This window comes from Synchiropus splendidus, chromosome 13 (genome assembly GCF_027744825.2).
Source record: "Synchiropus splendidus isolate RoL2022-P1 chromosome 13, RoL_Sspl_1.0, whole genome shotgun sequence".
Classification (NCBI taxonomy): domain Eukaryota; kingdom Metazoa; phylum Chordata; class Actinopteri; order Syngnathiformes; family Callionymidae; genus Synchiropus; species Synchiropus splendidus.
The window spans coordinates 9,591,038-9,606,178 of NC_071346.1; positions in this window are offsets into that span (position 1 = coordinate 9,591,038).

Consider the following 15,141-nt stretch of genomic DNA (forward strand, 5'->3'; position numbering starts at 1 on the left):
CGTCATATATTTCCCCTCTGGATATTTACATCCCACTGATCAGCCAGAGGGAGGATAAATCAAACCGTATGAGAAGAGTTTAGCATACAGAAGACGATTCAACCGAAAGTTGCACTTTCTTGAACTGACTTCTGTATTCGTTGTATAGTTCTAGAGCCATTTGAGAGACGACACTGTCATAGCTTTTCAAAATGGCCGACGAGATGAGCAATTTTGTGCGCAAAGCTAAATCTGTTTTCATCATTTATATCAGTTAAAAATATTTAGCTTTCCAAGTGTAAATATTAACGCACACTAAGACACACTACCACTGGTATTTCCTGTTTACTTTGAATTCATCTGTTAATGAAGCAAAATCTATTTTTTAGCTTGTTGCTATTGCTAGGAAGCGATGCAAAATGATAGCGGAACATAACCAGTCAGTGCGATATGTTCATGAAAACACTTTGGAAGGTAGCGAGGAACAAGTCGGACCCTGTAGTTGGTGACGTTTGACTTCAAGTGAAGAAAGTTACATGTCATTACATGTAATGCCTCCACCATTAAGGTCATGCGGTTTTTGGTTTTAAAAAAAAATCTTCAGTCAGTTTTGGTGTTGAGATGATTTAATTTCGTCGTGGTGAAGAGGGAGCTGAGTCACAAGACGAAGCTCTCGATTTACCGATCGATCTACGTTCCCACCCTCACCTATGGTCACGAGCTTTGGGTAATGCCCGAAAGGATGAGATCGCGGATACAAGTGGCTGAGATGAGTTTCTTCCGCAGGGTGGCTGGGCGCACCCTTAGAGACAGGGTGAGGAGTTCGGTTCTCCGGGAGGAGCTCGGGGTGGAACCGCTGCTCCTCCACATCGAGAGGAACCAGTTGAGGTGGCTCGGGCATCTCATCCGGATGCCCCCTCGATGCCTCCCTGGGGAAGTGTTCCGGGCATGTCCTACCGGGAGGAGATCCCGGGGAAGACCCAGGACTCGCTGGAGAGATGATGTCTCCGGTCTGGCCTGGGAACGCCTCGGAATCCCCCGGGAGGAGCTGGAGGAGGTTTGTGCAGATCGGGAAGTTTGGGCTTCCTTGCTCCGAATGCTGCCTCCGCGACCCGACCCCGGATAAGCGGCAGAAGAAGGTGAAGGTGATGATTTAATATTGGTTGTGGCACAAATATTTGTGGGAGAAAAGGACAGAAAGGACCCACTTTCACCTTCATGACTACAATTTCAAAGCACCAAGTCAAAATAGGCGAGTGAGCTGCATCAACCCAAACAATGCAGCTCTCACCAGTTAAAATCTCCAGTCCAGCAGCCTCCTCCACCGACCCGTCTGCCTCCTCGTGATCTGTTACTGGATGGGGAGAAATCGATGAGTCCGTTTTCTCATTACATGCTGAATAGGGAGGCCGCGCCGTAATTGTCGCGAGGGGCAGGGTGAGGTTGAGGGTAGCGGCTGGTGATAATGTCTGACACTGCAGCACAAGTGGGCCTTCTGCTTCACTCCCCTGACTCTTTAAGACGGCCGTAATGTGATGGAGCCTTATCTTTTTACTGCGGACTTTACAGGCCAATCAATGCTTCATTTAGAAGCAAACAGGGAGAAAAAGCAAGTGTACTCTGGAATATCACTCTTCTCAGCATGACATACACTATATACCTCTGGATGGTTCACCCGCCACTTACATCTGCTGTTGTTGCCTCAGACATTTTTGCTGGTTTACTTTAAATGGCCAGCTCACTTTTGGAAAGAAAAGAATCTTATCTTTCTAGTGTCACTGTATGTTGTATTATTATGAGGTAATAACACCATTAGCTTATTCGTTTCCATTATAACAAAGAGTTAGCGGAACTACACATTTTCTAACCGACCAGAACAACAATATAAATATTGTAAATAATATAAATATTTAGTGTAACTTCTCAGATTTATTAGAATATTTTTTAATAAATTCATATTAAGTGGTAAAATAATACAATTATTATGTTATATTATTATATTATATTTTAAAATAAGCATAGCAGCTGTTGCTTTGTTGACATCTGCTAATAATTCACTAATAAAAATAATGTTTATTTTATTCATTGTGATATATTCAAAACGATTAATGTGGAAACTGTATTTATTTATTTAAAATATCATATATTTAAACATTTATTTGGAAAATATGCATGTTTGAATATATGCAGGAAGTGGGACCACAACTTCTCTGACAAACTTTACAACGCTTGTGTCTTGACAACTTGAGAACTGCTGCTGCAGTTTGGAAATCAGGAGCTGTCGCACAAACTAGTCCCTGAATGCACCAGAGGAACTCGGGTACCATGAGAAAATAAGTCATTTTTTTGGTTTAGTTAGTTTGTGTCATATGATGCCCAAGAAAATACTTAAAACCCACTGTAGGAACGATTGACGTATATGTAAAAAGGTCATTTAAGTTCTACACCTGTACATCCGTCTCATGATACAGTATGATGGTTAACAGTTGGCTGGAAAGTTCACCTCAAGGCACTTACCTGTTTATATATTTACAGCATTATACTGTCTATTTTAAATAGATCTCATAGAACCAGCCCCATAATGTACCGCAACAATTGCCAGAGTCAAAAGTGGAGTCCTCATTAAACTTAGTTCCAGATGATTACAGTTATGAGTTTGAACATTGTTCATAACTTCCTCAGATTCCTCCATAACAGTTTATTGGAAAGGAGAAGCATCTTCTGTTTCTTGCATTATTCATGGAAGAGGATTTACACAAATGAAACGTACATAGTGAGTGTCGAGCTGTTGCTGTTCCTTCAGCAGGTCCATCCCTCCATCCATCTTCCAGCGCCTGGTTCAAAAATCAAGCTTTCATTGATTCATGCAGAAACACGCCTGTAGTGACTCCAGATCCAAATATATTCCGCTCTCGTCCATTAGGAAGGAATGATCCGATGCTCTAGGTCAACTTTGAAAAGCATAAATAAGACCTTGCTGGTGGCTCTGATTGCTTTGTTCAGAGAAGCATGATTTTTAATGAAAGAGAAGAAAATCCTCAGAGATTGAATATTTCACCGCCCATTAAAAGCAAATGTGTTGTTGCAGCATTAATAATCCCACAAAAAGAATAAGTAGGGATTTATTATAATTGCAAATGAATGTTGGTTTGGAGATGTGCTCTGAAATAGTTGTTGTTTTTCCTGCAGAAGTTGTGAAAATGTTAATGCGGCGCGTGCTGGTAATCCCAGTAGGGATGTGAACTAGTTGAGTTTGTTGAGTTGTGTTGTGTCACTGGGTGAGACCGTGTGCGTAAACACAGAGGAATGCGAGCTATTTCATGAGAAAGTAAGGGATGAACTTTTCAGAAGTATAGCCATACTATATATCATAAGTCTGTCGAATTAAGGTTAGCCGTCACGTTTGACCATTGGACACAACATTTAAGTTTGAAACTATAGGGAGCCACTTCATAACACACTTGTTTATTTAAACCTGGAAGCCTAACTGAAGCCAAATGTAATAAAGATCATTACTAGATCATCTTATGAAATTTCAGAGGTATAGTAGGACCATGTTAGAGATTGCCCAATGAAATTGGAACTATGGATGGAATTGAATTTGGCTTTGGGTAGAGTAGAATAGTAGAAAATAATAATACTAGTACAAAGTGAAGAGGAAAGTGTGCTTTAAATATGTAGTAGGAAAATGTAAAAAATGTAAAAATAAAAATAATAACCAATAAGAGTATAGCAAGAATTGTATGTTGTTTTTTTATTTGTTTGTTTTTTTCAATCTCCATTTTGAACAATGTGCTCATTCAGAGCGGATGGTGGGCGTAGCAGGGCGAAATGTGACAAAATGACCACACATCTGCTTCAATATAGATAGCTTTTCTGCATACTATTGAAACAGTACTTCCATCATAAACAAAAGCAAATCTATATTTTCCATTTGACACATAATGTATTTTACATTCATCTATGTCAGACCTGGCCAAAGTGTAATATAATTTCATAAACACTCATAATATCACCATCAAATTTCATTTTTTTTAATTGTAATATTGTGAGTGGCCCCTCACAAGAGTCACAGTATATAACGTGGCCCCTGAGGAAATTTCATTTTCTAGCCCTGATCTATGTGATGAATAGGTGCAGAATTTTAAAGGTAAACATACTTTGTGTTTTGAAATTCTTGTTCGTGCCAGTATGTGAACAGGTATCAGTGAAAATGACCTGCAATGAATAGTCTCTGGATTACTTCTAACCAAGACTGTAAAGCTGAAATATTGAGGTTTAGTACAAAAATGAATGAAAATTATGATTCACTTTAAAAGCACAGCCTCTATAGAAGTCTGCGGTCCACAAGTGTGTTCTTTCTCAAATCCAGAACATTAAAATGAAGCAGAAACTCCCGAGTTCATGTTGTCCTGTGAGAACCAGGGTCAAGCCAGTCCTGCTGCTGCAGGTCAGCTGGAGGTAAGTTATGTATGAGCCTGGAAACACACCACGGCAGAAAGCTGTAACTGCATGGCACATCTCCACAGGAAGTAACCTTGATGAAAAATTCAGTTGTTTGCCGCTCCCGGCGTCCCTCAGGCATGAATAAAGTGGGACTCGGACCGAAAGAAAAGGCTCAGCCTCAGCTTGAAACTACTCACCGGCCCACTGCTGAGAAACACACACGCGGGCTGGCATTAGAGGATGTCCACGAATTAAACTTTAATCACGTCTCAGATAGATTAAGCGGCAGGAGCGGAGTCAGCAAATCCAGGCCAATGTTTTGCCTTGGTTGACCATCCTGCAGCACAGACTCGATGAATTAAACACCTGCGAGTTCTGGCTTCTGTCGACCCGTGATAAGCTTAGTGGCAAAAAAAAGTTACAGCACTTTGAGCAGAAACTTAAATCAAACTTTCCAGGAGCCTGATGGAAAATAATCTCGTATTTTGAGTTCATAAGTTGTTGGTTATCTATAGTGTTAGCAAGGTGAAGCCTTCACATATCTGAGAGATTAACTTTTTAAAATTAACATACACACTACTTTATTCACGATTCATTCGCAGTCTCTTATGTAATCAGAACTGAGCGCCGTCATTAACACACAAAGGATCATGGGATTGGTGACACACCACACTCTCCTCTGGGTGCGTTCCAGTTGGAAATTCCCAGTTACCCATTGCATGATCCGATGTAGGAGAGTCGGAGAATCCTCAATACCCTGAGTAAGCAATCCAAGATGGCTTCCTCAAACGTAAAATAGAAGTCCTGAATCATTGAAATGTGGCGAAAGAAACAAACGTGGTGAGTTTTGTCATGGCAAACATTGATTCATAAGTTGCATACATACGGAGAATAGCAGGTTTCTCGACTCAACTCGGCTGTGATGTCATTCGCAGCTCCAACTTCCCTCTTCCAGCGTAAGTGGATCTCAGCTCCACCGCTTCTTCAAGCAGGAGAGATGTGGTTACTGCAGGAGAAAAATGCACGATAGGGACTATTTTTCGATACCTTAAATTGTTCCTTTAAAATGAGAGCAAGACCAATGTAGCCACGAAGCTGCTTGTTCAATGGAGCTATAATGGTCTTGGTGGTACAGAATGTATCTCTTTGGGAGAAACCAATGAGAAGCATCAACTGAAGCTCCGTCCACGCAACAATGGAGTCGATCGCATGCGCGCACATTGCACGTCTCCGATGCAGTTTGAATTTAGCTTTCTGTGTTTGCGCTGTTGTTCTTCGGTATACGCCGCGGGCTAGCTTTTTTATGCGCCGGCGTCATGACTTCTTTTCCATTATTCCAATGCCACCTATACGCCTGGTGAGCGGATGGATCATCTCCAGGAAATTGTTTGAATATGTATTCTAAAACGTGATGTTGGAAGTAGATGCAGATGCTACATGGCTAATATGATCAGGATGTTGTGACGTCTTCCAATTGCTGACCTCTGGTTCAGTCCAAGCTGCAGTTCTCTGACATGAAGCAAATAACCACGTGACGTACGGAAGTTACAAACGGAGTGCGATCCGCCCACCGCGCTCCTCGACACGGAGCGCAACCGAGAGAAAAAAAGCACTCAAGTGTCCCATTAATGAAATACTCACCTGACAGGGTGCTCTTGTATATAAGGGCGATTTTTCGGGAGCCAGGGCTTGATGTGTCTCTGCGGCGGCTGGGTCAGGGTGAAGGATGACTGATATGAAGGGGCTGACCTGTCACATAACATTTGATTTACCATCCTTGAAACAGGATAAAAAGAGGAGGCAAATGTCAAGCGATCCAAGCGTGGCATCCTCTCACACACAGGCGAACACACACACGCACGCAGACATGAGCATTCTCTAATAAAACCAAAAAGCCCACCAGCAATTCCGCAGATGGCATGTAAGAACAGTACGCTTATCATTTCCATGAAAATAATGTTCACCGGTGGCAGTGCAGCGAGTGCCAGCCACACGATTTCCATGCCCTTTTTTCATGAGTGTGTCTGTTCTTGCTGTAGGGCCCCTGTAAGCCCTTAGACCTCTTGGCAAGGCGTGGGTTGTGCCTGTTGGGGGGAGATGTGACGGATGCCGAAGCCTCGGAGCCCGCTAGCTGCTCTGTGAATTTTCCCAGACTCATTTGCATTCATAAAGAGCCTACTCCTTGTCACAGAGTGTTTTCTTTTTCACTCTGCCTCCAAAATCCCGCGCGACTCCTGGTGGGAGTGCGCCGGGAAAATCCAACTGTCAAAGACGACAAGACGAATGAATCCTCGTGTCAGATGTGTGTGGCTTCCGCGATGACAGATGGAGGAGAGCTGTCCCTCCGTCGATCGGCAGGCGTCATTTTTCGGAATACATAAATTGAAATTTCCGCCTCCTCCCGTAATTACGAGTGCTTCTTTAGATGCCCGCGTCATGGCTTCGTACAAGGGTTCGGCGGGTGGCGGTGCTGACCAGGTGGCGGAATCAAACTAACCTGCAAGTGAAGGCAAACAAGTGCCGATGTCTCTGCGATCAATGAAGCAATGGCTTCTGTTCTGAATGGAAATCTATGGCGTGATTGTAATATATATATATATATATATATATATATATAACAATATAACTATATATAAGTATTTACAGGAATAAATGGAGAAACAGGGAGAAATATATACAGAAAAATTTGGAAGTATGATGGAAATAAATATCTATAGAAGTGGGAGAAATATAAATTAAGAACATGAGGGCTTATGCACATATAAATGGTTATGAATACCTGCATAATGAAGTATATCTATACCTACCCAGAGAGAGATGGGGGTTATTAAATAATACAAAAAGTAAAACTTAATTAATAAACACATAGAAATATTGCAATGAAATATATACATAAATATACGCAATAATTGAGGATTATATGTGTATAGAAATAGGGAATTGTTTATTCCTCAATTTATTGCCGTAGTTTGAAAATAAAAAGAAAATAAAGCCGTAAATAAAAATGGTACGTAAAGTACAGCAAAGCTGAATCCTCCTGCAGTTTAGAAACATAACTTTTATGCTGAACTATTGCCCTTAGTTAGTCCCTGCCCCCTCCAAAATAATTCAGGTATTTGCTCCTAGACGGGAGCTTGGTCATCGGATACTCAAAGTAGAGCCGCTGAGTTTTCATTTATGGGAATCTCGCAAGATTTTTCAAGCACATCCAGACACGGCGATGATGATGATGGTGCCGCCGAGATGATGCGCTCGCAAGACGACGCTCCTGACAGCAAAAAGGTGGCACCATTTGTACAACACTTCCAAAAATACCTGAAAGTAGAAACCAACTCAAATAAGAAAGTATTTGACTCCTGCTACCAAAGGACCCCGAGCATGAATTTTAAAGAATTCCAAATCCTCTTACGCTTCTGAAGAGGTCGTCCTTTAATTTCTTTCAAACGCAAAACAACAGAAAACAAGAGAGGAAGTTGAATGTGAGCGACACAGATTCGCCGAACCTCAAAGAACGCAGCGCAAGAGGAGGATGATAAAAAAGAAGAACATCTGGTGAGTCGAGCTCAGTGCCAAGGCTAGACAAAGCCGCATGTTTGGCAAACACACACCTACACACACACATACACACTTCTATAGACATTTATTTACGCATGCACACTCGAACCTGAAGTTAACAACATGCAAAAGAACCCCCCTTTCCTCGACACACACACCGGGAGGTTACACCCGGCTCAGGCTCAGCAGGGGGCACTTGGGGGGGGGGACCAAGACGCAAAAGTAGGATGTGACTGGAGCGTCCGGTGTTCAGACGGGACTAATCTGCATACTCTGAGGCTTAGACGTGAATATGCATGAGAGAATAAAACGATATGCCTGTAAGCAGACCACCCGCTCTCTCTGGATTACAGAACCCACCTCCGAGCTTTTTATCTCCACGTTGGCGTACAATCAAGCTGATTTAGCGAGCGCTGGCGGATGCCTCACACAATGGATGAGACGGGAACAAACTTGTTGAGAAATCAGCAAAGAAAAACAGCAAATTCAAAAAACAGTGGGTTCGAATTTCACATCTTTTTGGGAGGCATATTCAGAGAGAGGATTTAGGGAATTCTGGGAGCCGTTAGTGAAGGATTAGTTGGATGAACAATCCAGTATTAGTCGCAGAGCTCTGATGACCCATCAAATATTGAAGATCTGTCGGCTGGAACCAAGAATTCACATCTCAAGCGGGCTAAGATTGTCCTCGCCCGATGGATGAATGAATATTTTATTCCAGAAAAATAGAGTGGCCCAGAAAGCGTTATCAGAGCCTGATGTCAGGTGGGTGAAACATCCACCATGTTTAGCGCTGAGATGATGAGACGTGTCCATGTGTCGTGTGCCATGATGTCGTATAGGGAACACACCACAATGCTGGCGGGGTAGCAGCGCAGGTGTACGTGCCTTTAAAAATAGAAAACTAACAGCAAAATATTTGACATTTCTAGTCTGAAATGTAACACTTTTTGTGACACGCAGTGAATGTGTGAATGGCTGCTCTTCAGGTGCACAGGTTTGGTGCAGCATAGCCACATTATCAACGCTGCCGCTCTTTTTTATTAATGTGGAAAAAAATGCACATTTTAAGTCCAATCATTTCATCCATTATCTAAAAGAAATCTGTGCTACATATTGATTTTGAATGGCAGATTCAGATGGCACCACAGCTGGTCTCAGCTGCCGCTTCTCGTCTCCGGTCCTCCCGACGATCGGCTCTGTTGGCAGAGTTGCGGACACACGGATGAAAACAATGCATTTTGAGCGCTTTAAGGTGAAAAAAATGCCTGTGGTATCATGGTTTGATGGGATGCGGCTCAATATTTTGGCAGCATGACGCTCTTTCGCCTGTTAAAATCCATATATCAGCCACGTGGTTGTATGTGAGAAAAAAGTAGTAAGTAGTAGTAAGTAGTACAACTGAGTGACATCCTCACTCACAAGTGTTTCAGGCAGTGCACATCGAGGTGTAATATTTCACTTCATGGAGAAAAGGCCGGCCTCCCCGCATACTGCCGTACATTTTTTTTTTTATTCAGGATTTAAGGATCAAATATGATTCACAAAGTAGCTCTTGACTAGGTTGAGTGACAGTCTTGAACTTTGAGAAATTACACACCTATGATACTAAGAATTTGACTGATGTGGGTCACGGCGTGCTCTAGAAAATGGATCTTGAAAATTTGCATTTTAAGCTAGCAATGATCTCATGAGGTGGGGGCTGTCGACTGAAATCTTTAACTTTGCTAAAGTTAGTTGTTACAATGAACATATATCTATTTATTTAACAGACTGCACAAGCCATTTTGAATGACAAAAACATGCTAAAAGTTTCTCACTGAACCTCTGAGCTGAGTTTCAGTCCAAGAACATGTAAGTCGCCTTTGTTTGCGGCAGACGAACCAGTTCTTAAGTCAACAGTCGGTGAACAGTGGACCTTTCTCAACAGCCACAAACCTGCATTTCCTGAACTCTCCCAACTAGAATGATGAAAGACTTCTTAGTGCAGTATAGAATTTCTTTCCCTCTCACTCAGAAAACTGTTCTGGGGTCAATGCCCTCGATCAATAAGGTATCGGTCCAATCAGAGCAATGGATTATGGCAGAAGCATCAATACTGTTATATCAATTCCTATCCTGTCCAACATTGACTGTGGACACGGAGGTCAGATTTCAAACGGCTGAGGATGTTCTACTAGAGGGCTCTGTCTTAAGATTCAAACTGGCCTGGAATCCCTCGACAGTCTCAAGTGTCGAGACCCGGTCTACGCCCAGGTGTTGCGCAATAGCCTGCCTAAAGGTTGACTATAGAAGTGGCTTTAGAAGACACAGCGTTGGAGCTGGTTGTGTACATTATAGCAGATATGCTCGGTCTATGCTGGAAGGAGCCAGGCTCCTTGAGGGGTTTTCTCTGTGCAAAGAGAGAGAGACAGAGATGTCTGTGGAGGGGAAATAGTTAAAGCCATGAAGACATACTGTACCTCGGCCCTGACCCTGTGCCCTGCTAGGTATCCCCCCTGCGCTGGATTCTTATTCCCCACCAAACTGACAAAGTGTTTTTAATCTTTTCTTTCCGTCTCTCTTGGAGATTGGGGAAACAAAAATCAATAGCTCCTGGCAGGCGATCTAGCAGGCCGGTGAATTACAGGGTCTGCGCTGCATCACAGGAGCCTTGGAATGAGAGACCTTGGGTGAGACACAGGGGTCACTGGGTCAGTGCGGGTCCGCAGTCTGAGGAGCCGCGTATTTACTGCCCCGCCTGGCCGACTGCCATGAAAAATAACTGCCATGAACCAAAAAAAAAAAGGAGGACCATCGGAGCCAGGGGGGTCTCGGAATCCAAGCTGGAATCTTTGGCGAGTTTCAAGCAGCTGATTTGTGGACAGGTATGATGTTGAGCTGAGGTGTTTTATTTCCTCCGCTCCGGTCCAACTGGGAAATGATTCATTAGCGGTCGGTGATTTAGAACGAGGCAGTTCTGGGCGATCAATATGCACAGGCCCATCTGTCAATAAGTGATTTCTGCTGGTAATTAGCTGATGTGGGCCAGTGGTCGGGAATATTGCCTGGCAACCCACCGCCGGCTTCTTTCCGTCACCACTGGGGGGGGGGGCGCCCAGGTGGTAGTAGCTCACCGCCGATCGATGGCCCGCGTCTCTTCAAGGCTCACGCCGGCTTGATCAAGACGTCGGCCATATTGAAAAAGCCTTTCTGAAACTGCCGTTTATTTTGATGGAGCGTCGCGCCGGCGCGTGTCGGCTCCCAAAGTAAACAGTAAATAATAACACCCAACATTAACCGCAGACGCGCTGCCGAGGTGGAGGCTGCATTTCAGGCACAATTGAGAAAATGTGTCAGATCACTCAATTATAGCAACAAGACAGCTGGCAGCCAGACAATTAGCAGTGCGAAAATGATAATGAAGATGATGATGAACAAAAATTTTAATTGCTTTGTTTTCAACTTGAGCAGAGTCACGTCTGTCTCCAGCTAACGTGACTTTCTGCGCCAATTCAAGTGTCAAGCCTGGATGTGGGTAATCGGCGCGGTGACAAATGTCTGCCACCAAGCCTCTTTTATCCGTCGTAACGATAATGGCGTGTGAAATTTACCCAAATAAAAACGTGGGCTTTCAAACTCATTCGAACCATTAGCTCGTGGTCGTACCTTGGTGAAGACTCGGACGTCGTAAAATTAAAGTGCCGGTAATAAACATGCCCTAAAAATTCAAGTTGGGAGGGTTTTCTGTTTGCTTGAACGTCCCACGTTCCAGTTGTTGAACTGGAACGTGAGACTTCCAGTTGACTTCGCGGCGGGAAGCAGGTCATTCTAATGACCCATTCACACAGGATACACCGCCGTATTTGACGTGTGCGTAGGCAGCAGCGGAAGGACATCAATGCCAGGTGGGCGGGGCATACTATCTGGCCGTCTATACCCAGAATACACCTGTGGTCATGTAGGCTAGCCACTTTGCAAATTAGTACGATAAAAATTTACACTACAAAGAAAGATTCCAGACATTAATATGCAATATTTTGAACACGAACACTACACGAGTCTTGACTACAAGTAGCATCCGATTTACAACCTGCACGACTTAGGTCCACCCGTACTTACGACCTCAGAAAGCAGATGCTTTTTTTTTTTTTTTTCAATTCAATGTCTGGCACCGCAGCACGTAGCAGCCCGGCATCGCTACAGCAGCACAGTATCCCAGCATCTCTCTCTCACACAGCCATCTACCACTACAGTTGCACCTATAACCCTCGCGTCGGCTATTTTGAATGGCATTCGACTTACGACCGGTTGGTCGGAACCAATCCCGGTCGTAAATCGGATGTTACTTGTATGTAAACAATTTGTCAAGCATGACTTAGCCTGGATCCATTGGAGCCAACATATTTAGGCAGTAAAAAAGTGACGGTACGTCACTGACGGTAAGCAACTTGGCCTCTCACCCCGGCCCCTGAGAGGTTGGACCCCGTGGCAGCCGCCACTGATGCAATGCCACCTAGTATTATCAGTGCCACACAAAAAACACAGCATCGCCAAAGATTAAAAAAAAAAAATCACCAAGAATTGGTCCATGGAGGAAACATAGTTTCAGTTTTTTTGGTGGGGTAAAGACTAAATCTTATCTTATCATTTCTTATTGTACAATGCCTCGCCTATGTTAATCCTAGTAGCACTTAGACCTAGGCAAAGTGTAGCACATGGGCCATTTGTAGTCTTGGATTTTTAAAATTTTGTTCGATATTATTTCAAATATTTTGTGAGTTTTTACAACTACCGTAATTTCCAGACTATAAGCCGCTAGTTTTTTCTCGCCGTCTGAACCCTGCAACTTGTACAGCGACGCAGCTCATATATGGATTTTTACAGGCTGAATGTGGCTCCCCTGCTCCAAGTGGAGCCCAGCCATCGAGTGGTCTCGCTCATAAGCAGCAAGTAGTAACATTATAAATACCTGGACGGTGTATGACTAGCTTGTGCGACTCAACCCCTCTGTTAATGAAAAAATAATCTCCTTTTTAATGAAGTTCATTCCACTAAGTGACATTAGAAATCCCTCTCGACACCTCGCGGCCTCTTCAACACCATATCATGCCTCTTCCTCCTCCTCCCGCGGACCAAAATAGGAGTCATCAAAGTAGGTGTTAACACGGCGGACGCCTCATTTCACTCCGTGTTTCTCTTTATTTTTGGAGCTCGCTGGCTGTGAAGCCCCAAAGGCAGCCGTGGTGTGGATGCCTGTCGACGGAAGCCTCTCTGTCTCTCGCTGGCATTTGCATATTAGAGTGTTTTCTGGGGAAAATGAGCTGTAGAAATTAATTCAGGATTAATTGGTGCCTTTATCTCGTTAGGACAATCTAATTTAGGGGATGATGGAATTGTTTAGACTCCCTTTTGCATAATTGGATTGCAGTGAATGGCTGTCATTACCGTCTTTTTAGCATCGTCTGAGCCCCCCCCCCGCTCCTCTCTCTTCCAGGCCCCAGACTCATAAAGAGTGATCATGTGTTGCAGTGGTGTTTTGGTAACCCCTGGAACACGCCGTGCACGCCGGGGAACCGCGCAGGTTTGGTTTTCCCAATAAATCACCGCGGGGTAGAAATATCCCGAAGACTCAGGCGTGTGCGGAGATTATCGACTGTGGGGAACACAAGCTGGTTTGACTTGCTCCATTCATCTGGCACTGAGCTCTTGGTGAGGTTATGAGGAGAGACAGCAGCCATAAGGCGGAGTTAAACCTGGAAAAGTTATGGGAGACTCCAGAGATGACAGACTTGATTCTGGATTCCAAGAGTTGTGGCATTACAGACCAGTCTTGGAGTGTGCCGCACAGCATGCCGCAGAAGCAGTGCGGCATGCATGTGAGACAGTAATACAGGGTTTAGCTTTTTAGCTGTAGTTTAGCTGTAAATGTGAATCTGTGAGCATAGATTTCATTCCCAATAAATCCACAGAACCCAGATTCCGTAAAGCAATTTAAGCCTTTTTTTTATTAGAAATATTATTTTTGAAAAGTCATATGCACCGGTGTTTGAAGGGCTAAACATCCTCACAAAATCTCATCCATCCTTTTGGAGTCAAATAAGTCCAAAATAAGTCACATAATAAGCATAATATGAACGTCTTTCCTCTAATAGTGAGTTTTATATCTCACATCTTTATGTATATATATTTTTTTTATAAAAATTCGTGAAGCTAATGTCTCAGTCCTATGTCTCAATCGTGAAGGATCAGTTCAAAAAATGAAATGAAATTAAAATATATAATAATAATTGTAAAAAAGTGATCGTGTATGTCAATAACATTAAAGAGTACACAACAAGTATGCCACTGATAAACTAAAATGCCAGGTCTGTCCAGAGAAATACTTGAGAAATTATGCTGTATTTTCCCATGAATAAGTGTTTGACAAGAGTCAAGAACACATCATCTGATCTTTAAACCCAAATTCCGTCTGTGGAATGTACATGTGCCTCGTGATCAAGATTGGATTTTGGGGTGTAACTCTCTTCAATGAAGACAGAACATGGGAGCATAAACAACGACAGTGTCTGCCGCTCAAACATTTTAGACTTGCGAGTAAATCGCTTTACAGCCAGCTGTTGTACATGCTATAGCGCTGTGGGAACCCTACCTGAACCATCTCCAACCCTCCCGGCACCAGCACCTTGGATCCGGTGCGTGATTTTCCCCGGCTTTCATCTTCGTCTCCTCTCTTTTCCTCAGTCACTTCCCAACTTCCATTACTTCCACGAGAGCTCAGAGACAGTTTGCCGTGTCTCTTTCAACGTGGGCTGAAAATCAATACTCCGGCAGAGCTCATGTAAAAGATCACTCGCTGGAATACCTGATCTTCTTCCTTCAACAACATTGATGTAACTATGGAAACAAGTTCCCAAGATGAGGGTGGATAAGCCTTGTCCTGACACAAGCATTCTTCTATATCTCACCCCGCCACAGCGCCTGCACCGCCGCACGGAGAGGCTCATATCTGTTGCTCTTCACTTTGCTACGATCATCATTCGTCTGAAGGAACAAATTGTATAGATATTATTCTGCGGCCGGCTCTCTGGTAAACAAGGCCGAGCGAAAATCGAATCTATGGTGCTGATACTCGGGCTGTGCCAGGCTAATTGAGTTGATGTAGTCTGTCCCTGGAGGAGC